Genomic DNA, 15,748 nt, shown 5'->3' on the forward strand with positions numbered 1-15,748 from the left:
TCATCTCGAGGCTATTCGCCCGCTCAAGAAATGGAGAGCATTGGAGACATCGATCCGCCAGAGATGTCCGATCCGAGATGGAGATGGTTCACCAAAATAACTGGCCTTCAAGGGCGTCGAGCAAGCGGCAACCACGCAGGAGCTAAACCGCCACCATGTCAAGGACTCCCCACCAAAGAAAGGCAAGTGGGAGCAAAAGCGCAAGTTATTCTGCTTACAATTAAACTGCGACAAGCAATGTTGCACTATGTTGTTGGTGATAAACGTAGAAGAGACTCGCTCGTGCATTGGTAGGATCAACTTCATGCCCTGCACTATGTTACTTCAGGGGATTTTATGACTGCCTATTTAGAAAAAAAATTATTTTAAATTTGCGATAACAACAGAGCCTTGTCACTGACGAAGCCTAGCTGTTAATTAAGTTCTGATGTTTGAAGGTGAGCTTAGCTACTCTTGAGATATGACTCATTTGGGTAAACATAATCGCCAGCATCCTAGCAAACACCGATTTTGTCAGGATTTTCTTGCTCAACGCAGATTGTTGAGTTCACGCACGATTTGGCTCTTGAAATAGATAAGCTTAAAGTGGTTGACTGTATATTCTTGGACTGCAGAAAAGCAAATGATGGTGTTGCATATCACCCTCTGCGTAGTACATTTCATCCTATGAACTGAATGAATCGGTTTTGGCATTGTTATTACTATTGGTCCTATAGCTTTGTTCAAAAGTACTGTGTAGTTAACCGGACTATAGCGAATGAACGTGATTCCGTATACCTGCAGCTTTATTCGCATTTATTAATAACATCCAGGTGTGCTGATTCAGAAAAGTTTTTGGATGTTAAACAGTCTGTTAACGGCACCTTTACAAGAAAACCTTCATTCCAATTGGATAGGTATACCGTAAATTATGCTGCTGTGACAACGGCCGAGGAATATAAATACCTAGGAGTTTATTTAGGGAGTGGTTAGAGGTTAAATAGGCAGGTGCACACCGTAAAAGTTACGGCTGCATATGTTTTTGGCTTTCTGAGACGAAATTTCACTGAACCTCCATCTAACTGAAAAGAACAACCGTATTTCACTCATGTGCGCTCAATCTTGGAGTACGCATGTGTTTTCGTGGATCCCTACACCAAAGAGCTGGTTGATACGCTCGAAAACATACAGAATATGTCAGTGCGATTCGTATTAGGTAATTGGCACGCTCAACTTAGCATGAGAGAAAGTAAAAATAAACTGAAATGGCAGGACGTGAAAGATCACAGACGAAACCACAGTTTGAACTTTTTTCGTAATATCTATCATTCGAAAACTGTTGTAGAAGGGGAGAAGTATGTCCAAACGCCATTCTACATATCGCAAAGTGGGACCGCTAGCTTAAAGCAAATTATTAACTTTCCTTTAAAGGTGACGCCTTGCGCGATTCATTTTATTTTACATCAATACTGCAGTGTAATTATCTTCGACGTATGATTGTATTACCTGTTTATATTGACGATTTTCAGCGCGCTTTGTAGAATTATTTTGTTATTTTGTCTCATATTTAATGCTTAGTGTTATGTATCTCACTTCTGCAATGCATGCAAAGGCAAGCAGGCATCAAATAAATAAATAAATAAATAAATAAATAAATAAATAAATAAATAAATAAATAAATAAATAAATAAATAAATAAATAAATAAATAAATAAATAAATAAAACAATGAATAAATAAATGAATAAAAATAAATAAATAAATAAATAAATAAATAAAACAATGAATAAATAAATCAATAAAAATAAATAAATAAATAAATAAATAAATAAATAAATAAATAAATAAATAAATAAATAAATAAATAAAACTCCAGAGGGGCAAGTTTGCCTCCCACGGGTTGAGAACCCTACGCATTCAATCTTGACCAATAAAATATTTATTGCCCTATTCGTTGCAGTATGCAAGGTTTCCTGTATACATGCTACCATTGCTATGTTATTGGTTTGAAACAAATTATGTAACTCTAATTTTACGCCTTTCCTTGCGTGAACACAAAGGGATACAACTGCAGCCACCTGAAGCAGGGCGTCATTCGCGACGCGTCTAGAATTTTTTGAACGTAGTATGACATTAGAAGAAAATTAAGCTCTTTTGGACTATTAAGTGGTGTGGACGTATACTCATGAAAACAACATTAAAATATATTGAAAATGAAAGTACCTGTTCGCTCCTTCTTAGGATCAGCCCTGCGCAAGATCATCAGAAAAGTTGATCGAGTAGAAAATGTCTTTGCAAGAAAAATGGGCAAAAACTGGACATACTTTTTTGTGAAGGAGTTATATTAAATGCTCCTGAGTGTTTTGTTGAGAACCAAAACTCTTCGTAAAGGCATTCACGCCGGTTTTATATACATCAAAATTGGTCAAGCAACTGTTATAAAAATAGTTTATGTAGTCATAGCATGAAAGTGTTCCGGAATATTGCCCTAAAAGAAATTGGCTAAAAGCGGCGCAATTTATCTCTCTGAAATTCAACCCACTAAAGTATGCGCCTTCCGCCCCCCCCCCCCCCCTCCTCTTTCCCCGTTTATTACAGGTAAGCCGCCCCACAGAGGATATCAGGACCTGGACAATACATCTATTCATGCTCTACAAAGAACTGAATATTTTCTGTGTTCGGCAGTAAATGAGGCACAGCAATTAAAGGAATGACAATTTGTGAGCACTGTTTAATAAACAAATTTTGCTGTCCACTGAGGCTGGTAATTAAGCAAGGCTGCGCTGAAATCTTGAGGGCTGGTGGTTGCTCGCGAGCTCACTTTGATGTGGCTCCATTGGACCCAAAATGCTGGGTTTGTGCTGCTTCTGCACTGCGCGAATGAGTCATCTGCTTGCGCGACATGCAGTGACCGGCCTCAGTACAGCTAACGTACTGTGGCTGAACTCCAATGCCCGTAGGACGGCCGTATTTCCGGTAGCTGCAGTCCGGCTGGAGTCCGACGACCGCATCTCGGCTGTCCTCCGGCGGACGTACTTCGGCCGTACACGGGTGGCTTTGGAATGGCCGGAGCCCTACGGCTGGAATCTGGCCATATGACCGTAAGCCGGTCGACTGGCCGACGGACACTGGCCGTTGGACAGCCATGGGAGTACGGCCGTATACGGCCAAAAGGCCCACATTTGGACATGGGCCGAACATGGCTGCCGGAAAACGGCCGGACAGAAAATCACCGGCCAAAGTACACCGGCCTGTTTTAGGCCGAACAGTCCTGTGCTGCCCGGGGATTCCTTACGTGAACATTGGAGGCCACAGGCTTTAGCACATTGGCGTACTAAAAGTAAGATACCATGCATTGGTGTCAGCTTCCTTTAATTTTTGTAACTCTTAGCACATGACCAAGGTGCGCACAGGGCCGCTAGACGGGCGTGAGTGGTCGCGTGACGCTTTCACGTGGCATTCAGCAAGAACGCAGGGGGTAAACCAGTAGATGTGCTTGGTGAGTACACCACCTGTTTTCCCAGTCTTCGCGTGGGCTTGTAGCTAAATTGGTAAGACAACGGGCTCTCGCTTTGTTAGTCTGTTAGTTCCAGTTAGATTCCCGGCGGTGGCACTGAATTCTTTTATTTGTTCGCTGGAGTTTTCTGGTGACACCAATGGTCGCGAAAGAACCCTTGGGGGGTAGAGGTAATAAGCTTTGCTTTAAAAAACCACAAAACAAGCATCGAAACTGCATGTTGGATGATAGGGCGCCGGTGAACAATGGGAACTCTGCCCCCATGTGTTCTGGTAAGGATTAGGCTTGCAGCTGCTCTCGAAAGGGGAGGGGGGTTGACGTCATTCGAGGGTAGCGCATTCGTCAGGCTAGGAGGACCCAGCAGTTCTCGCCGAAGACACAGAGCGCATGCGTCAGAAGCCAGCATTTGCCGCCAGAGGAGCCGAGTGCAAGCGACCAGCCCACCGAGACAAGGAGGAACATTTCATACCCTCCCCCATCAGCGTGTGCAGTGGTTTACAACAGCTTCGCTGGACATCCACTTTTGTAGGGCGAGATTGCGTCCTTTTTTTAATATCTGGTGTAGCAAGCTGAGCGCAGTGACTTAGCTAACATCGCATCTTTAAACCTAAACATCTTCTCTCTCTCTCCCTCTGTCTATATTTCTCTCTCCGATGCGATGTACCACTTCTACTTCTATTACCATTGTCTTCCTTCGTTCGCATGTCGCTTATGTGCATACATATTTTGACTCCAGACGATAATGCCTATGGGCGCTGTGGCCGGGCACCTGAAATAAGTAAATATAAACAAATAGCGCGTGGTAGCCAAGCAGGAGCAGCAGCAGGTGCGCCATCCGCACTAGCAGAAGGCGACGACTCAGAAGAGCGTCCCGAAATGATACATTAAACGGCACCGCATCCACCGCACCCGTGTTTTATACAGTTACCAGCTCGGCGGTCTCTCTCCGGAACGCGAAATTTTCCACAGGTGAACGATGACGTCAGCATCAAAGTATCACTCGGCAGATTACGCAACGTATGGAAAGTTTCCGTTCCTCCACGTCACTCGCATTCTTCATGACCATACCGACAAAACAGAGTTTTCGTGCCACGCGACCAACCCCGGCTTTTCTGCGAAATGAGATTTTTAACGCTTTTGAGTTAATAAATAAACAAATCTGCCTGCATGTTTTACACCGTGTCTTCAGAGGTGTTTTCAATTTTTTGGCATATTATTATAAAAACCGGCAAGGAACCACCATACAAAAACGTTATTGAGTTTAAGCAGAGCTGCGTTGGCCTTGCACATACAGGAGGTTAAAGATCTTCGGAAATGCTGCCTTCACTCTCTTGAAACAAGCTTCGTTTCGGCGTCGTTGTGTGCTCTGCAAGCTGCGAATGTGCAAGGGATAGATGCTTTTTTTGTGTGTGTTTGCCTTGTGATGTATTCGTTTGGTCGGGCCCAGATGCGTGACTGAATGCAAAAACGCGTTTAAACATAAATTTCCTTGCGTGCTGGGCATCATTGAGTCACCTACTAACCCTCAGCCTATTACTAAGGTAGGAGAGTGAGGGGGTAGGCAAAAGCGTCAAAAAAAGACAAGGAGAAGAGAAGCGGACGAGGCTAGCGCTGATTCAAAAGTGTTTGGTTGTTGTTGAAAACACAGGGTATTCGTACGGTCGACTTCAACAACAACAAAAAGACAGAAATAGACAAACTGCCAAAGCAAAACGTCCCCCCCCCCCCCCCCCCCATAGGCCCTAAAACTCAATCTTGGCGTACCAAGAAAGGAAGCACTTCTGAGGCAATACACGACGAAAATAATGATAGAAAAAACAGAGAGGGCACTTCGCGCAGCAGTGCATGCATTCATGGTATATGGCACAGGCTAGACGGGAACTCGGAACACTTTATCGGTGGGCAGCATCGAAGTTTGGTATTGCAGCCGTCCCCCAACCTTATAATTTATCTGCGAAACTGGTGTGGATGCCTAGATGGAGCGCCTGGTTCTTCGAACACTAGGCTACAGGCGCATGCGCCGCCGTGTTGTACCAAGCGAGAGTAAGGCGACGTCCCTGTAAATGAACTCCCACGCCCATTAATCCGGGCGTTAACACAACGGCCGCTTTGTGCACGTAGCTCTTGTCTATCAGCTCGCATTGCCCTGCAGGAAAGACTACAGGGGACAAAGGGGACGTTATATTAACGCCCGCCCGGCTCAATGGGCATGGGCGTGCACTTACGGAGACGTCGTCTTACTCTCGCCTCGTACAACACTGCAGCGCATGCGCCTGTGGCCCAGTGTGGATATAACGCAGATGTTGTACCTAGACATGGAAATAAAATTTGCAGATAAATTTTAAAGCGTTTTACATTACAAGTACAAGTGTGTGTGTGTGGGGGGGGGGGTGCACTAACCAAACTTCGATAACGCTTACTGATAAACAGTTTCACTTCCTCTGTAGCACATGCCATACCATGAACGCAGTGCTACGGCGGTGCCATTCTGCGTTACTTTTTTTTTCATTTTCGTGCTATATTGCCCCAGGAATGGTCCCTTTGCAGGTACATCACGGCCGCGTTGAAGGGAAAGCGTGCATTCCAGAGGTTTACGAACTCTTCTTCTTTTTTGTTAAGGCTATTATTGCGTTTTCAACAACATTAAACAGTTGTAAGTTAGCGCTCGTCTCGTACGCTTCTTCGGTGCTCGTCTTTTTTAGCGCTGTTGCAACTATGCCATAATATAGGACGTTTGCTATGCCCGGATATCTAAGCAGAGTCTTGTCAAAACTAGCCGAACCAAATGTTTTAGCAAAACTAAATGCTAAAGTGCATGGCCAATTGGCACGCCAATAGCGTAACTAAGAAGAATAGATGCAGTGCATAATCAGTTTATTAGGTATGAGTATACCGTTTTAGAGAATGTTAGTGATGTTTAAAATAACTGCTGCTATAGCAAACTCCCACTTATAAGTTACAGCAAACTCCTAGTTATAGCTAACTACCACTTACAGACGTTTTTTACAGTTCGAGCTCTTCAGGCTGTCATGACAAAATACCTCAAGATATCAAGAAACAGCGATATCAGAGAGGTTCACTAGTCCAGCTTCTCGTGGCATCGTATTGCTTTCATGACCATGTGCTCAAAAATTTCGGGTTGTCCTGCAAAGTTATCTTGCAGATTTGAAAGGAACCTAAATCCTTGCTTTGTGTTGAGTATAACGGTTAAGAAGCTGTTGTACCAAAAACCGTGGAGGAGGACGCCATCAGTAACTCTATCGACAGCAACTTCACATCCCGAATTGCACTAAAACAAGTGGGATTTCTGCCTAGTTCTCTTGCAAAGTGAGTATGAACGAAATCTTTGTGTTTACAGAACACTGCTTTTTAAAACATGTTTACAAGCTCCTGTGAATGGCAGCCAGTCTCGTAAAAAGCTAAGTATGCTATAGTAAACGCCGGTGGCTTTGGCGATGCTCTCGGTTCAGCACTTCCTGATACAGCACGATATTGGCTCTGCACCTTTGACGGACTTTTGCTTGAGTGGCCAGTGGCCCGATATACAGTGTCAATGTTCACATTTAGAGTATGTGTAGATACGATTCGGTGAATACAAAGTCGTTTGATAGAGGGCGAGGTAAACCAACACCAAAATAATGTAAATGTGTTGGTGCTCTTATTAAGCGGAAAAAAGCAGATTGATTTGCCTTAATTAGCATCAACAAATAATAACCTGATGCTCTGTATCATCTAGAAAAACATTAAACGCGGTGGATGCTGCCCGAAAACAAGGTGACAAGTATTGCATAACTTGCAGTCTTCAGGTCTTTACTGAACACGGAGCTTTAAAATATTTGAGGCTTTGGTAGGTCTGACTTCTTTACAGTTTTTCTTTCGGTCTAAAATAAATTATTATTATTAATATTATTATTATTATTATTATTATTATTATTATTATTATTATTATTATTATTATTATTATTATTATTATTATCCCCTCAACCTCCGACAACCCCTCGCCCTCCGACACGCCTCGAGACACCGAGACCAGCCCTGTTTGCCCTACGCCGCCAGCTCGTCAATCCCCGTCGGAGCAACGCGTTGACGATCCTGCCCGACCCCCTTTGGCAACAATTGCCACAAAGGGTGAAAAGAATACAAAGAAGGGAAACAAGCCTGCATTCCTTGGAGCCATGGAGTCGTGTGCATTGTCGGTGGTTGAGCAGCCGCAGCGTCAAAGGGCACTATTTGTTTCAAAGTTGAGCCCTGACACTGCCACTGCTGACCTGAAGAAGCACATCGAATCTCAAAATATTTGTCCCCTTTCCTGCCGGCGGCTGAAAACAAAATATTTGTCGTACTCCTCATTCTACGTCATGGTTGACGAAGAAAACATTAAGCGTCTGAACGACCACTCAATGTGGCCGCGTGGCTGCATTTTCAAGCCATTCCGTGGGATTCTACATGATGATATGCTCCATCCTTCAGAGTCTGTAATTGACAGTGAAGGTGTGTAATTTGGACATCTTTTACCAAAAACGCTCGTGGTCTATGAACTAAGCCAACTGAATTTTTCGCTAATGTTATTTCGTCTTCGTTTCCTGTCATTGTGATTACCGAAACTTGGCTGTGCGATGAGATTCCCTCATCAGACTATTTTCCACCAAGTTACAACACTTTCCGCAGTGATCGTGACTTCAGTGCAACCAAACAAAAAGGTGGTGGCGTACTTATGGCTGTAGATAATTCTCTGAGATCTGTTCACCGAAGTGACATTGAAACTGTTCCTGAATCAATATGGGTCGAAATTAGCCTTGATCGCTGCGAAAAATTGTTGATTGGGTCCTTCTATGTGCCGCCTAGCATTACCCCAATCTCTTTTAATGACATCATCTCTTCCATTGAAAGTGTCATAGCTTCACATAGGAAGCACAGGATTGTTGTTATTGGTGATTTTAATACCCCTGGTATCGACTCGAGAACACTTAACTATTCTCATTACCATCAATACATAGAGAATAAGTGCGGCCTGGTATTAGATTTTCTTGCTTTTAATTCCCTTCAACAACATAATTCTATTGCCAATCCTTGCGGTAACATATTAGATCTGTGTATTTCAAACAATCAGCCTATTGAAGTGTCACTCTCTGACGTTTTTCTTGTTCGTCCCGGTAAATTTCACCCACCACTTAAACTAACACTCTCTCTGTCAGGGGAAAAGCAGAGCTTTCAAAATTACATCAACAAATCGCCCAGATTTGCTTTCAAAAAAGTTGACTACGTTGGCTTACACCATGACTTATCCTCCATTGACTGGTCTGGTAACTGAAAAAACCAATGTTGATGATCAAGTAGATCAGCTTACGGAACTTATCTTAAGCAGTATGCGCAAATATATTCCACAATATACTCCTAAACTCCATAAATATCCCCCCTGGTTCTTGTCTGAACTTATAAGTGCTCTAAAGCATAAAGATCGCGCACACAGAAAGCTTAAAAGCACTCCATCTCTCGAGCGCAAGGAAGATTTCCGATGCTTTCGAACTCTTTGTAAACGCCTATATAAACGGGATCACAGTTCATATATTGCACACTTAGAAAAAAGCGCCTCTGACAGGCCGGCTGAGTTCTGGAAGTATGTATGCAAACGGTCTAACAAAAGTGAAGAGCCTTTAATACTACTGGACTCCAATGGAACAGAACTACAAGCCGTCGCTGACTGTTTTGCCACGCAGTTCTCTTCCGTTTATAAAGCCTCTGACTCTAGCACTACTATCGAACAACACTTGGAAATCAACACACCCAATGCTCTGTCGCTAGATGAAAATCTCATCAGCGAATGCATTAAGCGCTTGAAACCATCATTATCATGTGGTCCAGATGGTATCCCCTCAGCCATACTAAAAGCTTATAGCAGTATATTGGTCCCAGTACTGACTAGCATATTTAATAACTGTCTGATTACTTCCACATTTCCTAGCATGTGGAAAATTGCTCGTGTTTTTCCAGTATCTAAGTCTGGCTCTAAAACTGATGTCTCGAATTATCGACCGATTTCTCATCTCTGTGCCATGTCAAAGATTTTTGAGCTGGCCCTTCACCACATACTGTCTTTTAATGCGAAAAACTCATTGAATAATAATCAACATGGATTTGTCCCTGGCCGCTCAACCGTCACTAATCTTGCCAGTTTCATGACTCAAATATCTACACCTGTATTCCAGAGAGGCCAGGTCGACACCATTTACTGTGACCTCAGCAAAGCGTTCGATGTAGTCAGTCACTCAATGCTTATGGTTAAACTTGCTCATTTTGATGTTGACACCGCTGTTGTGAATCTATTGCATAGCTACCTTCGTGACAGATCATGTTATGTTGCCGTCAATGGCCAAACGTCCTCCTTTTACAAAGTGACCAGTGGTGTACCTCAGGGTTCGGTATTAGGCCCACTCCTCTTTTTAATCTATGTTAACGACGTTTCTTCTGCCATTCGCAATTCTTCTTTCCTTTTGTATGCAGATGATATAAAGATATTTAGGGAAATTCATTCATTTAACGACTGTCGCTTGTTGCAGTCTGATTTGTGTTCTTTTTCAGAATGGTGTAAAAACAATAACCTTTCTCTCAATATTTCAAAGACAAAAGTCACGAGTTTCACTCGCAAATCATCTAGCGTATCTTTTTTATACTCTGTCAATTCTGTGTCTTTATGTAGGGTTTGTGAGATCAATGATCTCGGCGTTCTCTTTGATAGCACCTTGCATTTTTCAGCTCATACTAAGCGTGTTGCTATGCGGGGTCTTCGTTCTCTCGGCTGTGTTTGTAGAATATCGAGAGAATTCAATTCTCCTATGCCACTATGCCACCTATAATTTTTATTTTCTTGACCTTGATGTTTTTGATGGGTCACAGTCATCGTTTTCCTCCAAGGTTTCTACCGTTATAAGATGAGCAAATTGCACATGTGCAATTTGCTCTATCCTTCTTTTTTAGTTTATCTGGCGCATTGTTGTATGTATGTATGTATGTATGTATGTATGTATGTATGTATGTATGTATGTATGTATGTATGTATGTATGTATGTATGTATGTATGTATGTATGTATGTATGTATGTATGTATGTATGTATGTATGCATGTATGTATGTAAGCATATTATCTGACTTTTCGTCATTATCATTAGGTATTTCTCATACTGTGTTAATCTACTTTTGTCATGTCGTCCTAATATTTCTGTACTCATTGTGTCTCTTATAGTTTTATTCTGAACAGTCATCTTGTTCTATTGCGTTATTCATAGTTTTTTGTTTCTTTTTTTTTGTGCGCCAGCATCAAGACCTCGGTTGTTCCTGGGCACGCTAAATAAATGATTGATTGATTGATTGATTATAATATTTTGGCCTGACCCTGATAAGTTAATGTTGTCAGTCACTTTCAATTGGAAAGCCTTAGATGACAATGTAGGTCAGAAATCACGCACAACCGATAGACAGCAAGCAAAACCACCGACGGCACACAAAGAATAAAAGCAAGGTAATTGAGTCGAAAATAAGCTTTGTGGGGCCCTTATAACTTTCTAAGAATGTGAAGGTAAAGATCTAGTTGGACCTACAGTTACTCTGCTGTTGCACTTTCTGCTCAAATTTAGGCCGCGCCCGTCACCACTTGACCAGCCCTCTGGACTGAACCCTCCGAGAGAGGGAGAAAGAGAGCGAGAAGATGTTTATTGCCTTGGATAGGTGCTACTCCGCCCCGCTGGGGTAAGGCATGTACGTAGGCATTGGCCCGCTCCACAACTCGTTCAGCTCGCTTACCATCGCTAGGAGTCTCCTGTTGAGCTGGTGTTGAACTTTTTGTCAAATGGACCGGCCGCGCCTGTCGCCAGGGATGCCAGGCTCTCGCCGAGCAACACGCCAAATGTTCGAGCCACATAGCCCAAAAGTAGCCCAATGTCGACCAAGAGAAGTAGCCCAAACAGCGAAATCAGAGAAGTTTACACAATTCATTTGTAACGTTTATTCAGATGTCTGCTGCGAGCACTTCGAAATATTTACAGAATGAGTGCAAGTTAAAAAAAACATAACACTACTCGTTTGAAAAAAAAAGAAAGCTGATTACATTGAGTACATTGCGAAAACAAATTGAGGGTGAATTGAGGGTGAACCGCTTCAAAAAGATGAACAAAGGTGAACGAATTGAACAAATACAAAGAACAAAATTGAACAAATACAAAGGTGAACAAATTGAGGGGGAACCGCTTCAAAAAGATGTCGGATGGTGTGCGGTGCTTACAACACTTGCCTTTCGTGTTACTCCAAGCTCTACATGCAAGAGGTTTTCCGACGTATTTAGGGACATCATGTTCCGCAAGTCTGTTTTTGTTACAGTTACTTGACTAAAAGCTCGTTCAACAGCAGCATTTCGAATTGGAAGCGTAAGTGGTGAAATGGCTATTTGCGACAGCAGCGGGAAAATTCGGATACTAGCACTCTTTTAGGGGCGAAGACCCCTAGGGACTCGGGCTGTCAGCGTCTCTTGTCATCGTCGTCGTCTCATGTCGTCGTAGTATCATGTAGTCACGTTACTAAAACACCGAAACACTCGTTTTCTAAAGCCTAACGCTAGAATGTAACGCGTACTAAAAGAACACACCGGTACACTCGTTTTCCAATGCATTGCGCTAAACGATTAGTGCTTCAAAGACACGAGACTTACAGCAAGGCTGTATACCTCTACCCCCCAACGGTTTCATTTCCGTAGGCAAAAACGCTAAGGCGCCAAGAATACACTTATACACTGCATGCTTCGCCCCTCCCCGGTTTCCCGTTACGGTTCTATCTCCGCGGCCAAAAACGCCAAGGCGCCAAGAATAAATACCCTTATACACTGCATGCTTCGCCCCTCCCCAGATTTCACGTTAGTGGAGATGGCACGGGATTTTTTGGCACGCTAGACATTCTTCCAAAAAATGGTGACGCAGTCTTCACGGAAGTCATCAAGCCTACATTGCAGCAAGCAATATTCTGACTCCATTGCAGAAATGTTTGACGTCGGAATGACCTTCCCGAAAGCCTTGAACAGAGCAGCGAAAGAGAATTTACTAATGTTGCAATGCAAAAATGTGAAGGTCACCTGACAGTTTCAGATTGGATGGAAGGCGCTTCAAAATGCTTTTCCCACTTGCGATCATAAATGAACAGCCCTGCTCAAGATTGATGGTCTTCTTCTCCTAGTTGGGGGAATTCTTTTTCTAGGCGTCACGGGAAACACTTCCCCGTTAGCAGGCTCGAACATGCATTAAGAGAGAGAGAGAAATAATTATTTATTGGAGAGTTTAGCTCCAACCCAAACAGGAGCTGGCTACTCCAGGCATTGGAGTATACAAAAGGTACAATACTTGCCCTAAGGAACCACAAGGGGTTATATTAAGTACATTGAGACAGCAGCGGTCCTTACAGCAGTGGAATAAAGTTTAAAAAAAAAAGAAACAAGAGAACTATACACATCTATATACAGACGACATCCACGACGCGACACAGATAGTTTCGCCAATATACATAACACCCTTGGGTGTTTCCACACCCATTTCAGAGCGTTTCAGAGGAAAGTGCACTTATTTAATAGTGTTCACACATCTTCGTCATTTGAAAAAAATCCCTTAAGGCAAGGAAGGCTTTCGTTTGGTTGCGTACATTGTCCCACGGACCCAACAGTTTCGGCAAGGATAGGGGTGTCCGAGATAGCAGGTTAAGCTTATCACTTAGTTTTTTCCGATCGGTCGCATATAGAGGGCACTCAAGCAGGACATGATGTACATCTTCAGTTTGGTGTCCACAAGCACAGCAGGTGTCATCAGCGAATCGAATACGGTAAAGAAATTTCTTGGTGTAGGCCACGTCAAGGCGAAGGCGATGTATTAACGTGTCGACGGAACGACCCAGGTGAGACGCACACGGGTATGTAAGGTACGGGTCCACTTGGTATAACAGCGATGAACGATATTTATCGGTCAACCTGGTTTCCGAAGTAATGTGTGTCCTTAGTTTTTAAATGGCTCTCCAAGTTGGCTCTTCCACTAGCCCCCCCAAAAAAGCCAAATAGCCAACCAGCATTTCTCCCGCCAACCACAAAACAAGTAGCGCAATGTGGCTATTTATAGCCCAACCTGTGCAGCACCTTTATAAGCTCCTTGCGCTCGCTAGTCGTCACCATTTTCCGGCGCGCGTTGCATGGCCCTTTCTCAGAGCCATTTTCCGACCCTTCTCACGCACTGCTGGTTCTCTTTCCTGGCGCGCGATCCTCGGCTCACGCTCTCCAGATCGCGTGACGACGACATTTCTGGGTTACCTATTTTCTGAACATCACAGCGCGCCTGCTGGAAACATTGAGATCTAAGGCTTTCGCCTTAAAAATGCCACCACATTTTTTTTTATTTTTTACACGCGCGCAAAGGCACACACACGCGCGCGCCCTTGCAAAAACTTGGGTGAGGCAACCACCAGATGCATTTGAAAGCAGCGCTGTGTGCAGACACCCACCCGCTCAGATTGAAGGAGCATTTGTTGCCAGTATATGTGAAAGAGTAAAGCGTGTATTGGAGCCGAACAAAATAAAACAGGGGAGCCGTTTACGCAAATTTTATGCACCCCGATAGGCGGGATTTAAAATTGGCATGAACAATGGAATCGTGGAGGCCGTTTTGGGCAACTAGGGGAACGAGTGCGCTAAGGGGTCTCTTTTTTCCCCTTTTTTGAAATATATCAGTTGCCAGAGAAAAAGAAATGCGAACTAGCTCGCTGCATGCAGCTCCGAAGTACTGGCGCCGACCAATCCTGCCCTTTGCCTTCGTATGTGATTTACAGTGAAGCCATTGCGAAGAGGCGTCGGCGATGGCATAGAAGCGAGGTATGCAGCAAAGCTGTCGTTATGAAATATGTTCTGTAGAAGTTGGGCGTGAATTTTCGGTGAAAAATACACAGAGGTCGACACAGGTAGGGAGTACTGATTTTGTGTTAGAATTTAAAGCGAAACAGATCAGTGAGAAGGGGTAGACTAGTTTTATGCGAGTGTTATAAGTCAAATCGTAAAGTGAAACAGGCCTGATTACTTCCAAAGCACAGTGTAAAAGGAAGTGACGGTACCCTAGCCATGAACCTATCGCTTTGTTTCTACACAGAGCAAAAATTGCCTTTGTCACATGTAATAACCTTTGCATTTGGTTCACTCGCAAGCATCATGATTAGAGGACTGATTTTGAGCCATCAACAAGAGCGTTTACGGCGCCAAAAATAGGCAGACAAAACAACGTTTTAGGCCTCCAACATTGGAAATATAGGCACCATAAATGTTTATGCAAATGCAAATAATTTCCAACGAAGACGTACGCGACCTGTATCTACGGCAGGAAATCCAGAAATGTTATTCTTTATGATGGCACAAAGGTGCCAACAGTTGAACATCGCCGTTAGGTTGTTGCATAAAACTGCTGGACGAATGGCGATCCATTGGCTTAATTCAACGCGCACACTGCTCACATTCATGTTCAATAGCCGCTGTCGCTTGCTCGAGGGTCGCATAGAGTGAAACAGGCACGAAAAAGAATACTTGAGAGCTGGGAATACTGATTAAAAAAGCGCTACTATATGTCTGCCTAACGCCATTTAAATACGACACAACATTACGACACAATACGACACAATACGACACAAAATACGACACAAAATACGACACAAAATACGACACAATACGACACAACATGCCTAACGCCATTTAAATACGACACAACGACACAACATAGGCGCCGAAGAGATACAAATAATCAACTGGAAAGACGACGATGTATCAGAAAATGAACATGCTCTTACATGAATACTGTTACAACTCTAGCAATTTTCTAATACAGAATGATATAACCCAATTCTGCAGGCAAGGCATCTCCACACTGCCAAGTACACTTCCACACATTTGGAGAGCATTTTTCAAAAGGTGTTTCGCAGTCGAGCAGATTCTTGATGGAAAATCGCGTTTAGAGCCCGTCGGCAGTGTGAAGTTTAAGGGGTAAGGAAATGCGGCTGCACAGTGATGTTTCGTCTTGCCGTCTCCATATAGGGGTTTTCTGCCAACAAAAGCTTGTTCAATGCTTAACCGGTGCTTTGAAAATAAATTGGGTTTTGAGTATACTTCTAGAGACAAGGATGCAACTGCGCATGTTTGAAGAAATATATTTGGAGAGCACGCGGAACATAGCCTAAAAATCACTGTGAAAATTGC

This window comes from Haemaphysalis longicornis, unplaced genomic scaffold, assembly GCF_048455015.1.
Source record: "Haemaphysalis longicornis isolate Haplotype H1 unplaced genomic scaffold, Haemaphysalis longicornis Haplotype H1 scaffold_1, whole genome shotgun sequence".
In the NCBI taxonomy this organism is placed as follows: Eukaryota; Metazoa; Arthropoda; class Arachnida; order Ixodida; family Ixodidae; genus Haemaphysalis; species Haemaphysalis longicornis.